Source organism: Vidua chalybeata, chromosome 13 (genome assembly GCF_026979565.1).
Source record: "Vidua chalybeata isolate OUT-0048 chromosome 13, bVidCha1 merged haplotype, whole genome shotgun sequence".
Classification (NCBI taxonomy): Eukaryota; Metazoa; Chordata; class Aves; order Passeriformes; family Viduidae; genus Vidua; species Vidua chalybeata.
The window spans coordinates 20428534-20454653 of NC_071542.1; the positions used below are offsets into that span (position 1 = coordinate 20428534).

General features: G+C 58.6%; 1 protein-coding gene across 2 annotated transcripts in view; it reads left to right on the forward strand.

Annotated features, from left to right (window-relative positions):
* FRMD5 (FERM domain containing 5) overlaps positions 1–26120 on the forward strand; it is a 65174-nt gene that overhangs the window by 20504 nt on the left and 18550 nt on the right. The window lies entirely within an intron of this gene.

The window sequence follows — 26120 nt, forward strand, 5'->3', positions numbered from 1 at the left end:
CAAAGCCAGGCTGGATGGGGCTTGGAGCACCCTGGGACAGTGGGAGGTGTCCCTGCCATGGCAGGGGCTGGGATGAGAGCGACTTTGAGACCCCTTCCAACCCCAACCCTTCCAGGACTCAGTGGTCACTCAGTCTCCACCATTTCTTCTCTTCCTCGGTGGAGCTGGTGAGGAGGGCAGAGGCTGAGGAGGGAGCTGAGCCTGGCTGTGGCTGCTGGCAGAGGAGCCGATGCCCGAGTGGGGGCAGCTCTCGATGCCAACCCGGGCACGGCTGTGGGGGCCAGCGGACAATGCCCGCCGTGTGCCCGCCACAAAGGGGCTCTTCTTCTCCCAGAGCATGCGTGGCCACTTGTTCAGCTCCTCCTGCCCCCAGACAGCAGCAGGAGAACTTTCCTTTGCAGTGGAGCTCCCCTCGGCTCCTCGGCTCCAGGCCGGGCTGCGCTGTCTCGGCTGAGCTCACACCTGGGGGGTTCAAAGCCTCCAAACCCTCCCGCTGGGTGCTGCTGACTTTCCACGCTCCTCCTGGGTGCCCAGATCATTGCACATGCAATGACAGCAATTAACAAAAGCACCTTTCCATCGTTAGGCCCACCACTGTTACCCTGCTGAGCCCCTCCTGGATCAGCCTGTCCCCAGCACAGGGAGCTGGGCTGGTGTCCCACAGCTGCTGCTCCTGCTTGGTCATTCCACTCGGGAGCTCGGCTACTGCAGCCTTTGTCAGTCTCCATCTTTATAGCTTATTTCATGTTTTGAAAGATTTATTTGAATAAATTGCCAGATGAAATACTGCTTTCAACTGGCTGACCTGCTGGGCTGCTGTAGCCTTCCAGCAGTGCCATCAGGGAAAATTCCAGCCTCAGAAGTTCTCCTGGTATAAACGAATTGCCTCGGAGGTGTTTTGATGCAGAGCTGCATTAAGCAGAAAGGGGGTTTAGTGACACTGGTTGTTGGTTAAAGAAGAAAGGAAAACTTCTGTGTGTGTTTGAAGGGCCGGGTTGTTTGCCACGGCTGGCGTGGGCTGCTCAGGGAGTGGGAAGCTGGGAATGCTGAGGAGGGATGACACTCATGGCAGAAGCTGAATGGAAACCAGGGCTGCTGCCTGGCTCCCGTGCCTGGGAGAGTCCCGCTGGAATGTGGTGATTGCTGGGATGGGGAGCTGCTCTGAACACGATGAAATTTGACAGGACAAGAGGACACAGCCTGAAGCTATGCCAGGGGAGATTCAGGTTGGGCATCAGGAGGAATTTCTTCCTGGAGAGAGCAGCTCTGCCCTGGCAGAGGTGGCAAATCCCAGGATTTGGGAGCAGCTGGGCTGCACAGAGGGAGAGTGGCTGCAGAGCTGGGCTTGGCAGCCCCTGCTCCCTGCGGGTCTGGTTTGCTGATCCCTCATCCTCAGGGATGCAGCAGCCACAGGGATTTAAAGTGACAGCAGAGTGACCGCAGCTGCAGCTCAGCCAGGACTGGGTGGGAGGGAGTGAAGCGGGGTGAAAGCACCCCCAGATCAGCAGCAGCGCAGTCCTGAGCTGAGCTGGGCGTGCCTTCACCCCGTCTCCTCTCCTCCCATCCGAGCCCCTGCACTGGGGAGGTGCCCTGAGCAGCAGATCTGCAGGGAAAACTGACACAGGGAAAACTGACACAGGGAAAACTGACACAGGGAAAACTGACACCCCATCCAGGAACAGCTTCCCTCCTCTGAGCAGGGCTGGGCACCTTCCATGCTGCAGGGTGACATTTGTGCCCAAAGACTGAAGAGAGCAGGGCCTGGCCATGTTCATCCCACAAACTTATTTCTGGGAACAGCACAGGGCCATAATAAACACCATCCAGTGTTGCTTCTGTGCTCAGACGCTCAGAGCTTCCAAAGTGCTGCTGAATCCTTGCCTTTGCCCGCGTGGGGCCGTTCTGGGCTCCCAGGATGTGGGCACCTTGGAGCTCCTGGTCTCATGGCAGATTTCAGCAGCTGTAGTAGCACAGGGATGCCGGGGGGACAAGGGATTGGATTCACTGGAGCCAGACCTTGCTGGGGAAGGCCAAGGTTCCTTCTACGCAGGAAATAATTTAATAGCACAGTAATAATATCAATGTATTTAATAGAACCATGGAATCATTTTTGTGGGAAAAGACCACCAAGATCATTGAGTCCAACCCTCTGCAAGTAGGAAAGTAACTCCAGGCTTTGCTCACACGGAAGCGGGGTTATCCTTGAGGGGCACTGGGTAGATTTGTGTGCACACACGGCCGTGCCCTGTCATCCATCATCATCCTCATCATCCACCTCAGCTGGTCCTCACCCAAACCTCCGGAATGTGCAGCTCCAGGGCATCAGGCAGTGCCAGGACAGGGCACAACGGGCTGGGGGTGACCACCGTGTGTCCCGGCCACGGCAGGGTGAGGAGCGTCCCGGCAGCCACGGCGAGAGCTCCGGGGGCCTCTGGGACAAGTGGCACAAACTGGGGCAGAACGTGTGGATTGTCGGTGCCCTGTGATTAATAGTTAATCAGCCTGCTCTGTATTTCAGAGCGTGTGGGCATGGGAGGGAATTGCCAGCGAAGCAAACCACTTAACTCGGAGTCGCGTTTCTGGCGCGGCGCCTCCGAGGAAACGCTCTCCAGGTTTTCCTGGAGAGCTCATTACGGGGACAATAAAGGCCCAGGATAAATAGGATGCAACTGTTATTAACACGCAGTCCCTAGGAACGGGGCTGAAAAATCCTCGGCACTTGGACAATGAAATTGTGTCCTTGATCCCTGCGGCAGCGTGTTCGTCCCGTTGCCATGGCGACAGCATCCCCCAGCGATGCTCCCAGCTGCTCCTCACGTCCTGGGGCTGGGGCATTTGCATGTGAAACCATCAGCAGTGCCTTCCCCAGCTGCCATATCCCATCCTTTTCACAAAGTATCCCCATTTATCCCTGCCTCCTTTCCCACACTTTGTGATCCCGGGAGCAGAGCACCCTGCCCCAAGGCAAACCTGTGCTGGCACTGCCACCGTCCTGCTGGGCACGGAGAGCTGGCTCCAGAGGGAGAATTTACCACAAATTGGATCATTTGGCTTTGCTTAGAAATCTGTGCCTGTGGAAATCAGTGGTGGAGAGGGCTGGGTACCATGGGTTGCCTCTCCCCCTCTTCAGCTCTTTGCACAGAAGCCACATTGTGCCATCACCTGTGCCAGGGCTGGTCATGGAATCCTGGAATGGTTTGGGTTGGAAGGGACCTTAAAGCTCACCCAGCTCCATGAGGGAGCCTCACGGGGGCAGGGACACCTTCCACTGTCCCAGGGTGCTCCAAGTCCCGTCCAGCCTGGCCTTGGGCACTGCCAGGGACGGGGCAGTGGGTGCCAATGGAAGCTGGCTCAGAGCCGCGGTGCAGATCAGGACATTGAGCCCAGGGCTGAGCGCAGGCAGCTATCCTGGGACATGTGCCGTGCCAGGGACCATCCCGGTGCTGTCCTGGCTCCCGGACCCCTCGTGCTGCCCCGGGGCTCTGGGAGCTGGCAGCAGGGTGGAGGCACCCAGGGCTGTGGCTGGAGCCCGTGCTGGAGCAGAGCTCCTCTCGATGGCACCGCGGGCTGAGCGATCCACCACCCCCAGGGCAGTTCATTCCGCTACTTAATCGCTCTTGTTTTTAAAAACTGCATCTTGTTCCTAATCCAAGCGCGTCTGCTGCAGCCCCTGGGGGCTGGGTCCGTGCTGCCTCTCTTCACTTGATTGAAGAGCCCTTTAGTAGCTGATACTTCTCTCCGTGAAGGCATTTGGGGACTTTGGCCGTGTCACCTCTCTCTCAGCTCTCTGAGGAGGAGAGGCTGAGCTCCTCGCGCTCCCTGCCAGGCAGCTGCTCCCACACCCTTCCCATCGCCGGGATTTCCACCCCATCACCCCAGGCAGGCACCGGGGCCAGGCTGAGCCTCCAGCACCATCCGGGAGGGGTGAGCAGGGCAAACTCCTGTGCCCAGAGCCAGCCCGGGGCTGATCCCAGCGTGGGCGGCAGCGGAGGGGGCATCCTGCCCCACGCAGGTGAGAGCCCACCTGCAGAGCTGGCCCAGCCCGGGGCCAGCACGGTGGAAGTGCTGGGGAGTGCAGAGCAGGCTCCAGGGCTGGATGTCTCTGACATCCCGCCTGCAGGGCTTTGACTGGGGGCTCCTTCTGGGCGGTGTTTTCCAGCCACCAATTTTGACAACACCGGTCTGCGACTCTGCTGCCGTTTGCCATTAATGCCCATTTGTAGGAATTCCTGACTGTCTGAGCCCTTTGGTGCCTGAGGGAGCTGCCCCGGAGCCTGCCTTGAGCCTTGGAATCAACCCACTTTATTACCTGAGTGGCAGAGCTCAGTGCAAAGAGAAATCCGGTGGTAATATTTTTTTCTGTGCTGGAGAACAGAGAGGAGCTCACAGAACCAGCTCCTTCAGCACAGCCCAGCAAAGATTTACTTCCAAACCATGACGAAAAAAATAACGGATGGGATAAATTGAATAAATGGGGAGTGAAAAAGGGTGGAGAGCATCGTTGCCGTGGGTGTTTCCACAGCAGAAGGGACCGTAGAGCCCATCTTACTGCACCCCTGCCATGGGCAGGGACACCTTCTGCCAGAGCAGAGCTCCCAGGCCCGGCCAGCCTGGCCTGGAACACTTTCCTGTGCAGGGAAGGAGATGCCCTGGGTGCTGGGAAGCTGATTTCAGAGCTGGGAGCAGCACTGCTGGATCCAGCTGTGCCCCGGTGCCACAGCCCCGTGGGCCTGGGCAGGATTTCTCAGCTCCTTGCTCACCCAATGGGGTTTTTGCTCGGGAAATCAGTGGAGGTGAAAATTTAAATGCAAACACGAAGAGAGGCTTTGGAGTGAACAAATTTGAAACCCAAGCCAGTGGAAGAAGGGGAAGAGGCCGTGACATGAAAGAGATTTTGCGGGCAGAAACAGCTCAGCCAAAAATGAGCTCATTGTGGTTTTTTTGCCCCAGGACAATTAATGGATGGTTAATCCCTCTGGTTTTGGGGGATTTCTGGTTACTCTGCCCATGCTGCTCCCTCTGAATGCAGTTTGGAGGTTTTGATTTTAGCGAGGGCTGCCGTGGCAGGTGTGGGCTGGGGGAGGAGCAGCCTGGAGGGAGCAGAGTGGTGCAGCCCCTGCGAGCCACCACCCTCTGCAGACCTCAGGCACCGCAGGAGGGACGGGGGCAGAGATTTTCGGGCAAACTCTGCCTCCCACCCCCTGGCCCTGGGGGCTGCTGGGGCCACGTGAGGCCGTCTGTGTCCCCAGGCAGGAGCAGATTGCTGTCCCTGGGAGCAGGGGGGGGATCTGCCTGGACAGGGCTGTGACACACAGCAGTGTGACACTGTGTGTGTGACGTCACAGTGTGACACTGTGTGTGTGACGTCACAGTGTGACACTGTGTGTGTGACGTCACAGTGTGACACTGTGTGTGTGATGTCACCTTGTCCTGGAGCACTGACAGTGTGACACTGTGTGTGTGATGTCACAGTGTGACATTGGTGTGTGTGATGTCACCTTGTCCTGGAGCACTCAGTGTCACGCTGGTGTGCTGTGTGTGATGTCACAGTGTGACACTGTGTGTTGTGTGTGATGTCACAGTGTGACACTGTGTGTTGTGTGTGATGTCACAGTGTGACACTGTGTTCCTGATGTCACCTTGTCCTGGAGCACTCAGTGTCCCACTCTGTGCTGTGTGTCACGGTGTCCCACTGTGTGCTGTGTGTGATGTCACAGTGTCACACTCCTGTGCCTGATGTCACCCTGTCCTGGAGCCCTCAATGTCACACTGTGTTCCTGATGTCACCCTGTCCTGGAGCCCTCAGTGTCACACTCCTGTGCCTGATGTCACCCTGTCCTGGAGCACTCAGTGTCACACTGTGTTCCTGATGTCACCCTGTCCTGGAGCACTCAGTGTCACACTCCTGTGCCTGATGTCACCCTGTCCTGGAGCACTCAGTGTCACACTCCTGTGCCTGATGTCACCCTGTCCTGGAGCACTCAGTGTCACACTCCTGTGCCTGATGTCACCCTGTCCTGGAGCCCTCAATGTCACACTCCTGTGCCTGATGTCACCCTGTCCTGGAGCCCTCAGTGTCACACTCCTGTGCCTGATGTCACCCTGTCCTGGAGCCCTCAATGTCACACTGTGTTCCTGATGTCACCCTGTCCTGGAGCACTCAGTGTCACACTCCTGTGCCTGATGTCACCCTGTCCTGGAGCCCTCAGTGTCACACTGTGTTCCTGATGTCACCCTGTCCTGGAGCCCTCAGTGTCACACTGTGTTCCTGATGTCACCCTGTCCTGGAGCACTCAGTGTCACACTCCTGTGCCTGATGTCACCCTGTCCTGGAGCCCTCAATGTCACACTCCTGTGCCTGATGTCACCCTGTCCTGGAGCCCTCAGTGTCACACTGTGTTCCTGATGTCACCCTGTCCTGGAGCCCTCAATGTCACACTGTGTTCCTGATGTCACCCTGTCCTGGAGCCCTCAGTGTCACACTGTGTTCCTGATGTCACCCTGTCCTGGAGCCCTCAATGTCACACTCCTGTGCCTGATGTCACCCTGTCCTGGAGCCCTCAGTGTCACACTGTGTTCCTGATGTCACCCTGTCCTGGAGCCCTCAATGTCACACTCCTGTGCCTGATGTCACCCTGTCCTGGAGCCCTCAATGTCACACTGTGTTCCTGATGTCACCCTGTCCTGGAGCCCTCCTTGCTGCCCGCCCCGCTCTCGGTGCCCCGTGCCCGGCGCAGCCCCCGCTGCCTTTCCGCGCTGCCTGTGCAGTTCTCCAGCCCCGTGCCCAGGACAGGCTCCAGCTCCAGCTCTGCCTTTGCTGGTCCCTCTCGGGCAGGCACAGCCCCTGGCCGTGGGCAGGACAAGCTCTGATGGCCCAGGGAACAACCGGAATGAGCCTGACAGTGCCTTTGGGCAAGGGATGGAGGGACAGGACCTGGGCAGTGGCTTCAAACTGCACCAGGGCAGGGTTAGATGGGATATTCTGGAGAAATTGTTCCCTGTGAGGGTGAGGCCCTGGCACAGGGTGCCCAGAGCAGCTGTGGCTGCCCCTGGATCCCTGGAATGTCCCAGGCCAGGCTGGACAGAGCTTGGAGCAATCTGGGACAGTGGGAGGTGTCCCTGTCCTGGCAGGGGTGGCACTGGATGAGCTCCAATGTCCCTTCCCACCCAACCCAAACCATCCCGTGATTCTGTGATTCTGGCAGCAGAACCCCTGCAGTCAAACCCCTCCCTCTGGGGCTCCTGCTCCCCAAGCCTCTCCTGCACCACGAGCTGCCTCCCACCTCCTTTTCCCTGCATTTGGAGCGTTTTGGGATGGGTGCAGTAAATAATGTCATTGGTAGGTGCTGCAAGGCTTCAGTTAATCCTTGCAGGCACCACTGGAGTCTGAAGGGGCACCATTTCCTCTCAGACGTGTCTCTGTTTCACTCTTGCAGAAGCTGAATAATTCTCTCTGACAGCTTTTTGCTTTTTATAGCAGTAATTAGTCAAAAAGCATCGGCGTGACGAGCGCTGCCCTGGCACTCCTGCTCCAGGCACACGGCTCGGGGAGGGCACTGCTGCAGATCTGGGGGTGGTGACAAGGCCAGGGGTGAGCAGGGTGTCGGGCTCTGATGCTAAAATGGGCAAAACTTCGGCCTTTTTTCCTACCTAAATTTGCACTTGTGTTTTAAGGCACCTGGAGGGATCTGGGACGGCTGCTGGAGCCAGGCTGTTCATCCAGCCTGGAGTGACTGCTACACAAAACAACAAAAAGTGAAAAACAGAAGGCTAGAAACCGTGATTTTACAAGTTCAGTTGAGGTGGAAGGAGGCAGAGGGATTTGGGGGAGAAACCAGGTGTTAAATGTGGTTTTAATCCCAGTTAGTCCCCAAAATACCACCAGATCTGGTCACGGGGGTGACGTTGGTGTAACGCTGGCAGGACTGAGTGTTACTTTAACAGCAAGTGTTAAAGGTGTGGGAAGAATTTACTAAGGGAGAAGATGGAGGCTTTGTCTCTCTTTGTCTGACTGAAGCTCCCCAAAAGCCACGGGCCTGCTCTGTCACACGCTGCTGGTGATGCACGCCTGTCATTTGCTGGGGCTTCTTGGCTCCTTTTACTCCAAAGATAAAATCAGAAGTCAGAGTTGTCTGGTGACTTCAAAACAGCAGAGTCTGGGTGGGACTGGCGTGGTCTCTGCAGAGAGCCAGGGTGGAACTGATCAGCTCAGCGCTGGTTGTGCAGCTCGGAAGGGGCAGCCACGGGAGCATTTCCATACAACATTCCCAGAGAAGGGGAGGGGAGCAGCACAGCAGGTCCCTGGCTGCTCCCACAGCCCTGCAGCTGTGCCTGGAGGGGTCTGGAGCCGCGGGGCTGTGACAGGGGACAGGGGTTGGTGGTGGCCTTGGCAGTGCTGGGGGAGCTCTGGGACAGGAGGATCTCAGAGAGCCTTTCCAGCACAAAGGATTCCGTGATTCCATGGCCCTGAGGTGTCCGAGGCAGCGTGTGCAGGGCCAGGGCCTTTGTGCCACCCTGAGGGCACAGGAGGTGCACAAAGCAGAATCCAGACCTGTGCTCTGCGGGAATTCCTGCTGCTGGAGAGCCCAGGCTTTGCTTTCCCTGGCACAGCGCACCAAGGGCACGGGGACGTGGCTGTGCCCCTGCAATCGGCCTCTGCCAGGGGGTCAGTGGCCCCAGTGACCCCCCCGGGCAGGCTCTGCCTTGGGGGCAGGGCTGTGTGGTAACTCCCTGTGGTCACTCCCTGTGGTCACTCCCTGTGGTCATTCCCTGTGGCCACTCCCATGGCTGTGGCTGTGTGGTCACTCCCTGTGGTCATTCCCTGTGGCCACTCCCATGGCTGTGGCTGTGTGGTCACTCCCTGTGGTCACTCCCTGTGGTCACTCCCGGGGCTGTGGTCACTCCCGTGGCTGTGGTCACTCCCTGTGGTCACTCCCTGTGGTCATTCCCATGGCTGTGGCTGTGGTCACTCCCTGCTGTCACTCCCTGTGGTCATTCCCATGGCTGTGGCTGTGTGGTCACTCCCTGTGGTCACTCCCTGCTGTCATTCCCTGTGGCCACTCCCATGGCTGTGGCTGTGTGGTCACTCCCTGTGGTCACTCCCGGGGCTGTGGCTGCGGTCACTCCCTGTGGTCACTCCCTGTGGTCACTCCCTGCGGTCACTCCCTGCGGTCACTCCCATGGCTGTGGTCACTCCCTGTGGTCACTCCCGTGGCTGTGGCTGTGGTCACTCCCTGTGGTCACTCCCGGGGCTGTGGTCACTCCCAGGCTGTGGCTCCCTGGGACGCTGCTCTGCTGGCCCCTCACTCCTGCTCTGCTGGCCCCTCACTCCTGCTCTGCTGGCCCCTCACTCCTGCTGTGCTGGCCCCTCCTGCTCTGCTGGCCCCTCACTCCTGCTCTGCTGGCCCCTCACTCCTGCTGTGCTGGCCCCTCACTCCTGCTGTGCTGCCCTGCTGATCTCAGGGGGAGCCCTCTGTCTCTCCAGGGCACTGCAGGGTATTTTGGCCCCCCCCTCCCTTCCCCCTGGTTTGGGATGAGGGCTCAGTGCTGGGATCTGCTCTGGGAAATGTCTGGGTGAGGCTGGGCTGGTGCTGAGGCAACGATTTTGCACAAGAGTGGAGTTTCCAGGGGCTTAAGTGGGAGGAAGAAGAAGGAATGTTGATTTCTGCAGCTGTGGGTGTTTGTCTGGGGCCTTCATCCTCATCCCCCTCAGCTGAAGTTCAAGCAGCCCTTTGCCTCAATGCCATGGATGAGTCTGGAGAAGCCCTGGGGGGTGCAGGTGCCAGGTGATGCATTTCTGAGAAATGGCATAAAATGAATGCTTCCTCCCAAGACACCTGGAGCAGCCCTGGGTATAAACTGAGCCAGGCACTGGAGAAGCTGCAGTGAATCCCCTTCAGCTGAGACAAGCTGCTACAGTTCAGCTTTGTCGTTTAATTTCATCGCAGATGGAAATGTCCTACAAGGCCAAAGCTGTTGGTAAGTCCTCAGAGAGCTCCAGGACTGGGGTGTGGATTTAAAAACACTGAAGTGCTGATGTTGGTGGGGATGTGCACGGGAGATCAGTCTGTGGTAAAAGCTTGGGGCTTTTCCTGCCCTGTCCCTGAGCAGCAGGCTCAGCCTGTGGGGAGCAGGGACACGTCCCCTGCAGCCCCCTCCTGCCTCACCCCATGGCCTGTGCCCTGTCACCACCCTGCTGTCACCACCCCTGTGCTCTCAGGTGAGGGGCTGGGACCTCTCAGCTCCTGGAGACGTGCTGCGGGGCCACCTCGGCTGGAATTCCCACCTCGGCTGGAATTCCCACTGGAATTTCCTCTCCAAAGCATCCCCCTCCTGAGCCCAGGTGGGATTTTCAGTCCGGGGGAATTCCTGCTGCATTTGAGGAAGAGAGAGGATGGATGTACATCCTTCCCCTTCCCGGGTGCGTGCACGTGGCTTGGCAGAGAGAAAATCACAGAACCCAGAAAGGTTTGGGCTGGAAAGGAGCTGAAAGCTCACCCGGGGGCACGGACACCTCCCACCACCCCAGGTGCTCCAAACCCTGTCCAGCCTGGCCTGGAACATTCCAGGGCTTGGGCAGCCACAGCTTGGACGCTGATTTTTAACTTGCATTTAATTCACAGTTCCAGCTGCTCTGTACTGGTGACCTGGCACCCCCTTGCTCCCTCCTCTGTGTTCTCTGCCAGCTGCACAGCACTGCTTTGGCTCCTTGTGGCTTTTCGCTTAAAATCTTGGGAATTGGACCTGTTTTCCCTGTTAAGGATCCCTGTTAAACCACCCGGCAGTTGCAGCATCCTGATTGTGTTGCAGCCAGCTTCTAATCCTGTTAGCGCGTGTCATGTTGCTCTTGTATCACTCTAATTTTTAATCAAAATGTCATGCGATACCAGGTTAAGTGCCTGCCAGAGTCTAAATCTATTAAATTGGCACGGTTGCCTTTATTAACCAATTTTTAAACTCATCAAAAGCTCAAACAGATTTGACAGGGCTCATTTTTCACCAATTTTGGTGCCTGTTCTCTGCTGTCAGCGGATCCTTCTTGGATCGGGGTCAGAGGATGGGGTTTGCCCATGAAGAATCTCATCCTTGCTTATTGCCAGAGTCCTGTTTTCCATCAGCCTTTTGGAGCCTCCTCCAAGGAGGTGCAAAACAAGATGAGTTTCTGCATAACCCTGAAGTGCCCAGAGTCCCTGTCCCAAAGAAATTCCAATTTAAATGCTTAAACCCGGACTTTGCCAAGAGTTTTGTCTTCCCGAATGCAAATATTTGAATCCTGCCATTGGATACTGACTGGGAGCTGGGTCCTTGCTCCACAGGGCAGGGGAAAACTAATTAGGCACTGACTAATTATTCCAGGTTTGGCCACCTTGAAATCCACAGCAGAGAGCAGGAATGGGAGGCAGACCAGTGTTTATTGTTATTTATTGTGTTGGAAGGCAGTGCCAGCGTTGGGCTCTCCTGTTGGGTGGAGCAGGTATGAGCCAGGCTCGTGGCTTTTCCTCAGAAATCTGTGGGAAGGCACTTCCCCCCCACCTGGGGGCTTCCAGCCTAGCCGAGCCTAATTCATGGTAATTATTTTTAATATTGCTTTTATGTGGCCGTATATTGTCTGAATTCCATAACAATGCAGCAGCAGACGTGAAGTGTTTCCAGGCTGGCTCTGGGCTCCCTGAGGCAGCATTTATTAAAATCTCCTTTTGTCCATATTTCATGTTTATTGCTGCCATCTTTAATTAAGGGAGGTAAATATTGCCGCGGGGGGCTGAGGGCCCTTTTTAACATGAATAATCAGAAATAATCGGCGGCACAAGATGTTGTGGGAGGGGGAAGGAGCTCCAGGGTGCTCCTGCTGCCTCTTCCTGCTCTGGGATGGGGCAGCTGGGCAGGGAAAGGGTCTCTGCCCCCAGGGACTGGTGATTGTTTACAATGAGCAATGAGGGGGGAGTTGAGCTTAGCTGGAATTGGATTTTTTACAGATTTCCTGCAGACTGCTGTGGCTGGGAAGGGACCTTAAAGCCCATCTTGTCCTGGGCAGGGACACCTCCCACTGTCCCAGGTGTTCCCAGCCCTGTCCAGCCTGGCCTGGGGCACTGCCAGGGATCCAGGGGCAGCCCCAGCTGCTCTGGGCACCTGTGCCAGGGCTCCACCATCCTCCCAGAACAATTCCCAATTCCCAATATCCCATCCATCCCTGCCCTCTGGCTCTGGGAGCCATTCCCTGGGTCCTGTCCCTCCATCCTTGTCCCCAGTCCCTCCCAGGCTCTCTAAGGTCTCCCCAGAGCCTCCCCCAAGCTGAATTCAGGTGTTCCCCCCTGCTCTGGCTGCTCCAGTGGGTGAAAATCCATCATCAGCTGCTGCTCTGAGCCTTGCAGGTCCCAGCCAGGAGAGGGTTTATCTCAGGAGAACATCCTCTGGGGAGGGCTCAGAGGCCTCGGTTGTGAGACATCCAGGATGGAGCCACGCTGGGAAGCTCCTGAGACGCTCCTGTGCCTAGAGGAGAGGGGTTTCTCTGGTGTCTCCCCTTTGCTGGGGCTCCTGCTTCCCTCACATCCCTCACGGTGGGTGTGGAGCTGCTCATGGTGTCAGAGCTGTCACTGCTCGTGGCTCTCTGTCCCTCCCGAGGGAGTCCTTGTGGTGCCCGAGGCCCGGGACAGGAGGGGTTCTCCTCTCTCAGCCGTGCTGGAGGGGCTGTCTCGCTGCTCCCTGTCCCTGCAGGGCAGCTGCAGTGGGGACACAGCTGGTGTGGGATGGAGGAGCTGGGCTGATGCTGGCACAGCACTCCCGGGGCTGCAGAGTGCCCCGCAGCCACCACGGAGCCCCTGGGACAGAAGCCAGAGGCTCTTCGGGCTTGGTGGCAGATGGGATAAAGGGGCAGCTGGCAGCAGGGGGCTGCAAAAAGGACATTTCTGAGCAGGAGCTGTGCTGGGAGAAGGTGGCTGCCCCTGGAGGGGCACAGGGAGAGGGGCACAGGGAGGAAAGGGATGTTTCTAGTGGAACTTCCATGGTGGCAGCGAGCCCAGCAGTGCCAGGGCTGTGCTGGCAGTGGTGAGGGGCTCTGCTGACCCTGGCAGTGGTGAGGTATTGTAAAATGCAGGTGAACAAGTGGGGAGAAATGCTGATGTGTGACTCCAGCTCAGAGGCTGAATGATTTCTTTATTAGAACTCTGCTAGAACACATTAATTTACTATTTAAAGGAGATACTAACACTACAAACCTACTTTTCTAACTCCCATCTCTCACTCACTCACAACTGGTGCCCCTCTCTGAGAGCCCAGCCACAGGTGGGTTGGATTGGCCACCAGCCCCAAACAATCCTCACCAGAACCCAACCAAGCAATCACCCCAGGGAAACAATTCTCCAAACACATTCCACATGGGAAAAACAAGGAGCAGGAAGAGAAATTGTTTTCTCTTTCTTCTCTCTGTGCCCCTCTATGAACAATCCTGAGAGAGAGAGAGAGAAACGTGCCTGCCACAGTGAGGGGCTCTGCTGACCCTGGCAGTGCCCAGGCTGTCCTGGCAGTGGTGAGGGGCTGTCCTGGCAGTGATGGGGGGCTCTGCTGACCCTGGCAGTGCCCAGGCTGTCCTGGCAGTGGTGAGGGGCTGTCCTGGCAGTGATGGGGGGCTCTGCTGACCCTGGCAGTGCCCAGGCTGTCCTGGCAGCACTCCTGACTAAAGGGAGACTTTTCCTCGGGGACTCATCTTCTGTCAGCCCTGAGATAATCCGATGTGATAGTGCAGGCACAATGACTTCATTACTGTAATTATTTTTATTGCCTCTGCAGGCCTCTGTTTTAAAATAAACTCAGGAGCCAGAGCATTCAGTTCCTTCCCAGCACTGGGGGAAGGGTTGGACTCGAAATTCTTGGAGGGCTTTTCCAACAAGAGTGTTTGCATGCCTCTACCACCTTCATCTCCTTTGTTTCATTGTATGAAAGGCTCGAGGGTTCAGTTTTGGCCAGTGCCACCAGTGCCAGCTCTGCTGGCTCCTGCCCCTCTCCAAGTTCCTGGGTGGGCCCAGGTGCTGCCAGCTCACACCAGCAGTTTTGGGCTTGGCTCCAGGGGTGGGAAATGTTCCCCCAGGAGCCCTGTGGCACTGGCAGGATGGGACAGCACTCAGGGATGGGTCACCTGAGGCCTGTGACCCAGCCTGGCTCCTCCTGGCCAGGTAAAACCTGCTGGCAAGGCTTCCAGGCCATCTCCAGCTGCCACCCTGGCTCTCCAGCGCCCATCCTCTGCTGGGCTCATTCCAGAGGCTTCTGTAGGGAACACTCAGCTCACAAACAGCCGGGCTGGCTCCTCGGAGTGCGCCCTGATGCAGGGAGGAGGGAGAGCAGGGCAGGAGGAGCTCCCTGCGGGATGCTCAGCCCCATCAGCCCAGCCAGGTGCCCAGCACAGCCTCCTCCCTGAGCCCTGCCTCCCCAGCCCCGAGCCGGGCTCCGGGGGAGCTCGCGGGGCCATCTGGGCTGGAACAAAGACTTTGCCCATCAACACGAGTAATCCCTGCCGGGCTCTGTAATCCGGGCTGGCTCTGAGCGTGCCCAGAGGGCTCCTGCTGGCAGGGGACGGTCCGTGGGACACGGCGCTGCTGGGGGCAGGGGCAGAGCCCTTGTCCTGCTCTGGGGACAGGGCTGGGGGGCTCGGGTGGCTGCCCCTGTCCTGGGGGGGGTGCAGCAGGGCCAGGGACCGCTGCTGTCAGCGGAGATCTGTCCTGAAACTCAGGTTGTGAACAAGCTCGGCTGCCTCTGGGCCCCCTGGGAGAGCCCCGGGCCATGTTTCTGAGGATTATTTTTATCTCTAAATATGAAATTCTCTCTAAGCAGCATTTAAAGCAGTGTCACTGCCCTGGCTGGGGTGGCTGTCTGGGACACTGACACAGACGTGGAATTCAGACAGTTTCTGTTCGTGCCTCTGATTTTTAGCATTGCCAGGAGCTGATTTTTAACAGTGATAAAGGAATTTGAACTCGCCGGGGTCTGTTTAATGAGCTGGCAGGGCTGGTGGCACTCTGTCTGTCTGCAAGTCCGCATTCTTTCCGTGAGAGAGCAGAAATACTCCAGGCTCCGGGTGGGGGGCTGCACTTTGGGCTCCCTGGAGCTCCCAGGGACTGCCCTGTCACTCACCGGGATCTGGAGAGTGGGCATGGTTTGGGCTTCAGTTTGGAATGAAATGAGAGCCCAGTGAGAGCTGAGAGCCCTCTGTTTGCTGTGCCCTGGCTGCCCCTGACCCCTGCCAAGCAGGGATGGGGTTTGGGGTGAGCCACACCTGGCAGGGCACAGTGCCCAGCCCTGGATGTGCCCAGCACAGGCGGGGCAGAGAGGGCAGCTTTAATTAGAGTATAAAGTGGTGTGCAGGCACCGTGCGGGTCAGGGGAGGGCTCAGAATGGGCCCCAGAGCCCCTGGGACCGCTGGCTTTGTCCTCTGGTTCGCCGCTGGAGCGTGGCATTGCCCTTGGCTCCTCCCTGGCTTCCGTGTGTGGGGCAGGGGACGGGTTTGGCACAGGGCTGCGGGGGCTGCGGTGGGTCCCCTCCCCTGGGGACACTCGTGCCTCCTCTCCGAGTGCCTGTGGGGCCGCAGCCGCCCCTCCAGCGGCTCCTCTCCGGCCCTGGTGCTTTGTCAAACACGCTTTTGTGGAGTGGAGCTGAAATCCTTTCTTCTGCCGGGTTTGATGTGGAAAGTAAACACGTTAACATCAAGGCAGCCAGGCAGCTTCCCAGCGGAGCCTGGGAATTGGCTCCTGCTGCGGGAATTGGCTCCTGCTCCGCAGCCCTGGAGTGATCGGGGTGCTGCTCTCGGGGAGCGGGGCTGCTCAGAGCCTTGGGGTGCTGCTCAGAGCATTGGGGTGCTGCTCAGAGCCTTTGGGGTGCTGCTCAGAACATTTGGGGTGCTGCTCAGAGCCTTTGGGGTGCTGCTCAGAGCCTTGGGGTGCTGCTCAGAGCCTTTGGGGTGCTGCTCAGAGCATTGGGGTGCTGCTCAGAACATTTGGGGTGCTGCTCAGAGCCTTTGGGGTGCTGCTCCCAGGGAGCAGGGCTGCTCAGAGCATTGGGGTGCTGCTCAGAGCCTTTGGGGTGCTGCTCAGAGCATTGGGGTGCTGCTCAGAGCATTTGGGGTGCTGCTCCCGGGGAGCAGGGCTGCTCAGAGCCTTGGGGTGCTGCTCAGAGCCTTGGGGTGCTGCTCAGAGCCTTTGGGGTGCTGCTCCCGGGGAGCAGGGCTGCTCAGAGCGATGGAAGCTCTGCCTGCAGGGTTGGATCTCTTACTCACAGAGTGTAACGTGGGAAAGGGCTTTTCTGGTAGAAATCCAGGCTGGCTTTGTGGGCTGCTCCTCCAATTCAGCACCAGGGAGGGGTGCAGGGGGTGCCAAGAGGCTCTTTGGTTCCCTTACCTGGCTTTTCTGTGCTTGTCCATGAAGTGAGGATGGAAGGGGAAGCCCTGGGTGACTTGGGCTGGACTCGGCCCTGTGGGATCGCTGTTCTCATGCCCTGGGCTGGGCTGGGGCTTGGAACAGCATCTTCCCACAGAACACGAGTGTCCTGGTGCCTGGCAGCAGGGGACAGTGCCCAGCCCTCCCGTGTGCCCTGCCAGGGACTGTGATGCAGCCAAGGGGGGATGTGCCAGCGCTCAGGACAGAGCACAGAAATAAGGTCACTCGTTTCTGTTTGAAAAAGCCAACAAAGCAAGTAATCCTGCTTCTGGCTTTTTGTGGGCAGCTGGATCCTGCTGGACAGTTTGGGAGAGGGGAGGGATAACAGCTTTCCTTCTGCTCCTGCAAGACTTTGCCACGGAGGATGGCACATCCTGCCTGCAGACGTTGCTGCAGATCCTGCCCAAATCCTGCTAAACCCCTGGGGTGCTCCCTGTGGTGCAAGGGACCGTCCCAGCTGGGGGCTGAGCTGGGCTCAGCGTGGCCCAGGCACCTCTGGCTGAGCCTCTGGGACACCCCGGGGGTGGCACCGGGGGTGGCACTGGCATGGCCTGCTGCGAGCCAAAGGGCCTGGAGCTCCTGCCGTGTTCCTGCAGAATGCCAGCGCTGTGCCCCGTGGGTGTGCAGGGAGCTGCCAGCCCACGTCACCCAGACAATGCCCTCTGCTCTCTGGGCTTCATCTGGAAAGGTCATGTGTGGCACTGGCACGTGACTGCAAGGACAGAGCCTTTTGGGGGCTTTTCTGTGAGAGCAGGGCAGCTGAGCAAAGCCCAGCCCCCTGCAGCTGGAGTGGCCCTGCTGGCACCGTCCGTGGGCTCTCTGCTCCCGCTGTGCCAGGGCTGCTCATGCCCAGGCTGCGGGGAACGGGCAGGACACGGGGGCAGCAGGATGGCATCTCGCAGAGCCCTGCTCCTGCAGCTCCCCACGACAGAGCCACCAGCCCTCCCCGGGGGGGTGACAGGGGCTGTGCAGACCCTCCAGGCCAGGCCACCCCACGTTCCCGTGGGTCAGCGATTCCCGTGGGTCAGCGATTCCCGTGGGTCAGTGATTCCCGTGGGTCTGCAGTTCCCGTGGGTCTGCAGTTCCCGTGGGTCAGTGATTCCCATGGGTCAGCGATTCCCGTGGGTCAGCAGTTCCCGTGGGTCTGCAGTTCCCGTGGGTCAGCGATTCCCGTGGGTCTGCAGTTCCCGTGGGTCAGCGATTCCCGTGGGTCAGCGATTCCCGTGGGTCTGCAGTTCCCGTGGGTCAGCGATTCCCGTGGGTCAGCGATTCCCGTGGGTCTGCAGTTCCCGTGGGTCTGCAGTTCCCGTGGGTCAGCGATTCCCGTGGGTCAGCGATTCCCGTGGGTCAGCAGTTCCCGTGGGTCAGCGATTCCCGTGGGTCTGCAGTTCCCGTGGGTCAGCAGTTCCCGTGGGTCTGCAGTTCCCGTGGGTCAGCGATTCCCGTGGGTCTGCAGTTCCCGTGGGTCAGCAGTTCCCGTGGGTCAGCGATTCCCGTGGGTCTGCAGTTCCCGTGGGTCAGCGATTCCCGTGGGTCAGCAGTTCCCGTGGGTCTGCAGTTCCCAGCAGGGCTCTGCTTTCTTCCCGGCAAGGTCCCGGGTCTTGGCCATCCCCACAGGCTTTGCCGGGCAGGGATGGAGAGGCACGGGAAAGGTCAGTGTTCGCTTCGCGGGGCTCTTGTTGTGTCCCAGGTGAGAGCAGACATTTGCATTTCAATGAATATGTATTTTGAGACGTTAAACCCAGCGGCAAAACAAGGGCCTTGCCGAGATGACAAATGCATCTCTCCTTGTGCCTGTTCCCGATATCTCCAAAGGCAGCAGCCTTTGGAAATAAACCCGCGCCAGCCAAAGCAGTTTTTCTTGCCTTCCTTTCCCCAAAACCACAGCCCTCGGTGTGGACCTGAGCGGCTGGAACCTCAAATGAGAGGAGCTGTGGACCTGCAGGGTCTGTGATGTGCAGGATCTCAGCACCGTTCTGCAGCTCCAGGTCAGCTTCTCTTTCAACCTCAATCCTCATTAAGAGAGAAAAATCTGCTTGGAAAGCGGGGGAAAACAAGATGGCTCTGAGTCATCTGGGAAGCAAAGTGGGGTTTTTTGGCTTGGGCTTTGGGAGGAGTTTTTAGTCTGGCTGAGGGCTGACTAAACTGATGGAGCGAGTGGCAGCAGCACACTGGGTCTGGCCAGGAGCTGGTGGCACTGGGGTGGCACTGGGCATGGCAGCCCTGGGGCCGTGCTGCCAGCAGCTGTGCCAGCAGGAGCCCTGGCTGGCATCCTCTGCACTGAGCTGGGGGCAGAGCATCCCTGGGGAAAGGGGAGCAGGGAGCAGCTCGGCTCTCGCTGTGATTTCTGGGCAGCATCCCCGGCTCCCGCAGCATCCCCACCCGGCAAGGGACTGCCCCGAGCACCCCGGAGCTGGCACAGCCCCCCCAGACCCGCTCTGGGAGCAGTGCAGCGGCGTTTCTGCGGTGTGAGGTTTCCCAGCCCTGTGAGGCTGCTCTCCCCAAGGCGGGGCTCTCACCTGTGCAGTGCCCCGCGTGTTATCCAGCGAGCCCCCGGGGCCCTTGATCAAAGAGCCTTGTGGTGGTGCAGGGTTCCATCCCCCAGCGCTGTCCGTGTCTCGTCTGCTGCTCAAGGTGTGCCAGATTCACTGGGAAGTTCCTGCTCTCTGCCCCTCTGTTAGTGTGCATCATTTACACCTTAAAACGGCTCGCCAGCCTCTCCCTGGCAGTCACCTGCCGTGAGCAGGAGCCCTCTTGCAGCCCCGCGCTGTCTCTGGCAATAAAAACACCGAGTCCTGTTGTTAATATTCAGGGAGCAGTGCCACTTCTCCCAGGACAAAATCCTGCCGTGGCTGGGCAAATCAGAGTTCATTATCATGTTAATCTGACTGATTGCAGTCTCCCAGAAGGATTCCACATATGGTCATTCTTGTAACACAAATAAAAGCTGTTTTGCCTCATTCACGAGGCTCAAGCTCCTCTCTTGGTGCATGATGCTCTTTATTCTCGTGCAATTCTGGCAGAAGGAAATATTAATTATTTTTGAACCTGTTCTTAGTTTTGAGTCTGAATTGGGGTTTTGAGCGTCCTCCCTGTGTTTGCAGTCAGGATTTCCCCTTATTTTTGTTGCCTTATTTTGGCTCTGGTTTTAAATCGGGAAGCATGAGCTGAGCACCCCACACACTCCCCTACTCCGTTCAGGAGCCTGCAGGGATCCACATCTTTTCTGGGAAATAATCTGGGGGAAGCTGTAATCCATGACACTGGTTCTGGTGGAGGCACGGGGTGCAGGGCACCCCTCACATGGGACTGAGCTGCTCGACTGACCCTGCTGGCCCAGGGCTTCAGCCTAACAGCTCATTCTGAATTATTCCCTGTTTTTTGTAATGCAAAGACAAGGCTTTGGGGACACTTGTGGAGTACGAGCAGGTTAAAGGGCTCACTCCAGCCTGCTGGCACCCTGGGGTGCTCAGCTTCCCCTCCGGCCCCACGCCCAGGGTGTGGCTTGGGGCTGTTTGGGGACAGTTTGTGGCAGCAGCTGTGTCCCCTCCATTGGCAGGGCCAGGGAGGAGCTGGGCTGTGGCTCCACCGGCCCCGAGCATCCCTCAGCCCTGTGCTTCCTCCAGCACCTGGCTTTCAGGGGCAGTGAATTTTTGGTGAAGCATTTCCAGCTCCCTGCTCACCCCCTGAGCCCTGCCCTGCTGGAGGGGAGCGAGCGGCTGGGCAGGACTGCTGCCAGGAGAGCCAGGGCTGCCTGCTGCCCTGCGTGCCAGGGGCACACTCACAGGCTTTGGTCTGTGCTCTGCTCCTCGCCGTGTGTGCAGCAGCACCAAGCACCCACTGCAGGGCTGGAACGGGCTGCTGCTCCCCCCCCGAATCCTGCAAACCTGCACCGTTCCCCCAGAATCCTGCAAACCTCTGCCCCCTGGGAACCTCCCCAAGGCCTCCCGGAGCTCCCCAGGGGTTACAGGGGTGGAAGCAGAGGGTGTGAGCCCGCCCTGCCTGGCACAGCTCCCCGTGGCTGTCCTGTCCTCTGCCAGCAGCGCGTTGGTTGGGAAGGAGTGACCCAGCTGGGCTGGAGTGGGAGCTGCAGAGCCAGGCTGGCAGCTCTGGGGTCCCGGGGGAACGTGGATCTCAGCTCCACGGAGCAGTTCCCACCTTGCCCAGGCCCCGGAGCTCCTGGACAGGCTGCAGCTCCCTGGCTGCAAAGGCAAAGGCTCAGCTACAGCACGACTTGACACCCACCCTGTGGCATGGAGTTGTTAGGGTTGGAAAATAACTCTGAGATCATCAAGGTCACACTAACCCACGTCCCCAAGCGCCACATTTATAGTCCTTTAAGCTGCCCTGGGCATGGGGACTCCACCCCTGTCCTGGGCAGCTGTGCTGGGTTGGAGAGCCCTTTCCAGGAGGAATATTCCCAATATCCACCCAGGCCCTCCCCAGCCCAGCCTGAGGCCGTTCCCTCTCCTCCTGTCCCTGTTCCCTGTCCCCAGCCCAATCCCCCCGGCTCTCCCCTCCTGTCAGGAGCTGTGCAGAGCCACAAGGTCCCCCCTGAGCCTCCTCTTCTCCAGGCTGAGCCCCTTCCCAGCTCCCTCAGCCTCTCCTGGGGCTCCATTCCCTTCCCAGCTCCACTGGCAAAGCGTTCCAGGCTCCCACAGGCTCCAGCCCAGCAGCCTGCGGGAGCAGAGCTTCTCTTGCACGCAGCAGCTCGGGCTGCCTTCCTGAGGAGAGGCATTCATCGCGGCGATCTCTCGGAACGCCTTTATCGGCCTCTAAACAATTCGCACCGGCGCTGGTTGTGCCGAGAGCCTTTTGCATGCTAGCGGCAGGGGAGTGCCAAATTCAACAGGAGCCACATGGAGCCACTCCAGGCTGCATGAATGAAAAAAGGGACTTTGAGTTATTGCAAAAACCAATTTGGCTTTATGGAGAGAGATTTTTCTGTGCCTCTCAATTATAGAGTTATAAATCCTAAATGTAATCCGTAGAAGCTGCGTGGCAGCAGAGTGGAGGTGGCGTGTCGTCAGTCGCTGGCAGGGAAGGTCTGGGGTGCTGGGGAGGCTGGAGAACATTCCCTGCGTCCTCTGAGAGTCTGTGCAGGGCCCAGGCCGTGCCAGGCAGGAGCTTGGCCAGGACAGGGTTTGGAGGTGGGGATGTCCTGCCCTGCACCGCTGGCTGGAGGCTGGGAGCTGCCGTCCCGGGGGCGCTGGGGCTCGGCAGAGGAGCCTCTCACCCTGCCGGGTGTGTCCCAGCCCCTGGGGATGGGAGCAGGGAGCAGCTGTGAAGCATCAGCCGCACCCGCAGCACCTCCGGCGGGCCGCGGGAGCCCCTGCGGGCAGGCGGGGACGGGAGGACGCGAGGCTCGGCTCCGCTCCGCTCCCAGCCAGGTCCTGCTCCCTGCAGGAAAACTGGAGATAAAGCCTCCCCAGGTGCTCTGGGGGCCGGGTGAGTGCTCCTGGCACAAGTTCCTGGTTATTAACGGCTTCAAAGATGTGCTCAACTGCTGTCCCAGTGCAGACTTTCCTAAATGAGGACATCGGTGGCTGAAATTCCGTGAGGGAGAGCCGTGTGGAGCCTTCTGAGCACGTCAAAGGTTTGAAAACCTGCGGGGGATTAAGAGGAGAATCGATAATCTGGAGTTTAAGGCTCCGTGGGTCCCTTCATTAGGAACTTTCCTCCTCAAGAGCTTTATAAACTTCTGGATCAAACTGCCCAGATAAGTCTTGAAGACAGAAATGGCTGTGTCAGCGAGGAGGAAGGATTAGAGATAACAGGGAATTAATACCAAAATGCATATGCTATAAATATAACAGGATTACAGTGAGTTATGTAAAAGCCCTTTGCCTTCCTCCGAGTCTCCCCGGGTGGGCAGGGCTCTGGTGGGCAGGTGGGCAATCCCCTGAGGTTCTGCCTTCACCTGTGGCTCCCAGAGCACCTTTTCTTGTCATCGTAACAGGACAAGGTGGGAACGGCTTCAAACTGGCAGTGTTCAATGGGATATTGGGAATTGGGAATTGGGAATTGTTCCCTGGCAGGGTGGGCAGGCCCTGGCACAGGGTGCCCGAGCAGCTGGGGCTGCCCCTGGATCCCTGGCAGTGCCCAATGCCCCTGGACTCTGGGAGCAGCCTGGGACAGTGGGAGGCGTCCCTGCCATGGCAGGGGGGTCTCTATGGCCCCTTCCCACCCACCTCCACTCCCCCCAGAGGTGCAGGCACAGCCCCAGCCCTGTCCTGTCCCTTGGGAACCCCTCCCCTGCCCTGGGGGGAGCCCCCAGCCCCTCCTGGGGCCCTGGGAGAGGGGTCTGTGCAGGCAGGGATCTCTGCTCCAGCTCTCCGCGTGGATTTCGGGGCTGCTTATTCCCTGCCTGGAAATGAATATTCTCAGGCCTATTTTTGCCCATTTCCTGCTCATTCCAGGGCTTAGCAGAGGCTCTGGCTCACGGTGAGGGCTGAGAGCTGTCAGTCAGGTGGATTTGGCCCTGCTTGCAGAGCCAACATTAACTTTGTCCGAGGGATGATAAATCCTGGGCTCATGCAGCACGGTGCTGAACTTGGAAAATGAAGCATTTAAACCACAATATTGCAGTCAAATTGCTGGTGAAAATCTCTTCGTGTTGGCAGTGGAGCTGGAGGGTCTTTGATCTCTCCCAGCTCAGATGTTGCTGCCAAAGAGACTTAAGCTTAAACTTCACTTTGTAAAATAGACTTTTTTTGACAGTTTCCTTTAAAAAAATAATCTCCTCCTAAGCTCAGGAAGCAGGGACGAGTGGGCAGCCCACAAGGAGATTTCCAACCCAAATAACGCAGGAAGGAGCCACTTCCAGCTGCTTCTGTAAATCCTGGGCTTAATCCGTGGAGCAGCTGGGGGGGAACGTGGCATGTGAGCCCCAGGAGAGGCAGTGCTGAGCTGGGGCTGGGGTCTGGCACGGGGGTGCTGCAGGGGCTGCCTGGGTGCTCTGGAGGTGGCAGGGCTGGGAAGTGAAGGCGTTTCCACGGCTTTGGGGCTGGTGCTGTGCCACCCCTGCCTGAGAGCTGGACTGGAACAGCCCGGCCGTGGCACGGCGTGAGTGCTCTGGGAAATGGCCCTGCCACCAGTCTCTGCAGCCTGCACTTTGGGACAGAGCCGGGCTCTTCCTCAGCACAAGGCTGTCCCTGGGCTGGGACTGGAGGCTCCTGCCTGAACTGAGCCCTCTGCTCCTTTGCAGATGAGCTGCTATTTTTAAATCTTTTTTTTTTTTTTTTTTTCCCCCGTTTATTTTTCTATCTGTGGATGATCCTAATTTTGGCTGAGAAGCTTAGAAAAGCAAAGAATGCAAGGTTACTTTAATCTTCTTGAAGTTTGGCCATCCCCTGGGCCGCTGTGTGTGCCAGAGCTGCAGGGCCCAGTGCCCCCAGAGCCTGGTTCTGCTTCACACCCAGCGTGCTGCAGGAGCTGTGCTGGGTCCCAGGGTCCTGCAGGAGCTGTGCTGAGTCCCAGGTCCTGCAGGAGCTGTGCTGAGTCCTGCAGGAGCTGTGCTGAGTCCTGCAGGAGCTGTGCTGAGTCCCAGGTCCTGCAGGAGCTGTGCTGAGCCCCAGAGTCCTGCAGGAACTGTGCTGAGTCCTGCAGGAGCTGTGCCCATCCTGCAGGAGCTGTGCTGAGTCCCAGGGTCCTGCAGGAACTGTGCCCATCCTGCAGGAGCTGTGCTGAGTCCCAGGGTCCTGCAGGAACTGTGCTGAGTCCTGCAGGAGCTGTGCCCATCCTGCAGGAGCTGTGCTGAGTCCCAGGTCCTGCAGGAGCTGTGCTGAGCCCCAGAATCCTGCAGGAACTCCCGTGTCAGGAGTCATCCCGTGTCAGGAGTCATCCCCTCCGGTCCCGCTCCTTTGGGGTTAACAGCAGTGACACAGCGCCCTACGGCAGCCAGATGTGCCTGGCACGGCAGCCAGATGTGTTTGGCACGGGGCTCAGCTCGCTGCACTTCCTCAAGGGCTCCTAAGTCAGAATCACAGAATCCCAGACTGGTTTGGGAAGGGACCTTAAATCTCCTCCCATCCCACCCCTGCCCTGGCAGGGACACCTCCCACTGTCCCAGGCTGCTCCCAGCTCTGCCCAGCCTGGCCTTGGGCACTGCCAGGGATCCAGGGGCAGCCCCAGCTGCTCTGGGCACCCTGTGCCAGGGCCTGCCCACCCTGCCAGGGAACAATTGCTAATTCCCAGTCTCCCATCCAGCCCTGCCCTCTGGCCGTGGGCAGCCATTCCCCCTTGTGTGTCACTAGAGTCCCTGATGAAAAGTCCCTCCCTTGGAGGCACCCCCAGACCCTGGCAGTACTTGGCAGGTGTTGGCATTCGCAGCGAGCCCTCGGTGCCAGCCTGGCACGTGGCATCCCAGCTTGTGCCAGCAGCTGCCCGTGGTCTCCATCAGCCTGGGCACCCCAGAAGGCTGACCTCAAAAGCCTGCAGACAGACGGGAGTCTCATTTTATAAGAACATGTAAAGATCCAAACATGGAATATTTAAGCCGGTGTTATGCAATGGGAGCTCTTTTAAGTCGTGATTTGTAAAGGCAGTTCAGATAATTTCCTGAAAGACATTCTGCTAATGATTAATTTAGAATATGTTTAATTCAAGTTAGAGAGATCAAAGAGGGAGCATTTTCCCTCTAATGCCATCCGTGGTTTCACACTTTCACCAGATTCCAGGCACTGGGGGGTGTCTGCCTTGTCCTTCCCTGCAATTCCTCTGTGAAGATTGCAGAGGAAAGCACTCTGCAGGCTCCGTGCTGGTTTGGGGCAGGGGAAGGGAGAGGAGCATCAAGCACATCCCCGTGAGATTTGCTCTGGGGAGGGACAGGATGCTGGGGGATGTGGAATCAGCTCCTCCCCTCCTGCAGCAGTGGCTCCAGGTGGGTCTGGCAGGCTTTCCTCGGGATCTAGCTGGGAATGATTCAGGAGTCTGAGCTCCGTGCATCCTCTGCAGGGCCGGGCCAGCGGCGGGGCTGCTCGGCTGGGCTGCAGCAGCAGCTCCAAAACGCCGGTGCTCGCTCCAGGACGTGCCGCTGCTGCACCGTGTCCAGAGAAGAGCCGGGAGCTGGGCAAGGGTCTGGAGAAGGGGCGGCTCAGGGGGGCCCTCCTCACTGTCCCTGAAAGGAGGGACCCCCGAGAGGGTCGGGCTCTGCCCCCAGGGAACAGGGACAGGAGGGGAGGCTCAGGCTGGGCACTGGGAAAACTTCTTGGTGCAAAGGGCTCTCCACTGCCCAGGGCAGCGCTGGAGTCCCCCATCCCCGCAGGGAGTTAAAGCCGTGCGGATGTGGCACTTGGGCCATGGATTAGGGGTGTCCTCGATGGTCTCGGAGGGCTTTTCCACCCTCAGTGCCCGTGATTGCCTTCGGCACGGGCCAGGCTCAGCCCCCGCCGGTCCCGCCTGGCATCCCGCCGCTGCTGCCGGCCCGGGCCCCGGGGCACGCCGTGCCAGCATCGCCGCCGTGAAACCCTCTTTATTTACAAGACAAACACGCTCCCCGTGCGGCACCGAGCCCCAGGCACGGGCTCCTGGCGTCCCGTGGGCTTCCCCCACTGCAGTCTGTGGCTGCTGAGCCACCGTTTGATCAGATAACGCGCTCATTTGATCAGATAAGGCGCGCGTTCCGTGTATTTGTCAGGGAGCGATGTGTTCGCGGTGTTTGTGGGAAGGCAGAGCAGCGCGGGTGTCAGGAGCAGCCTT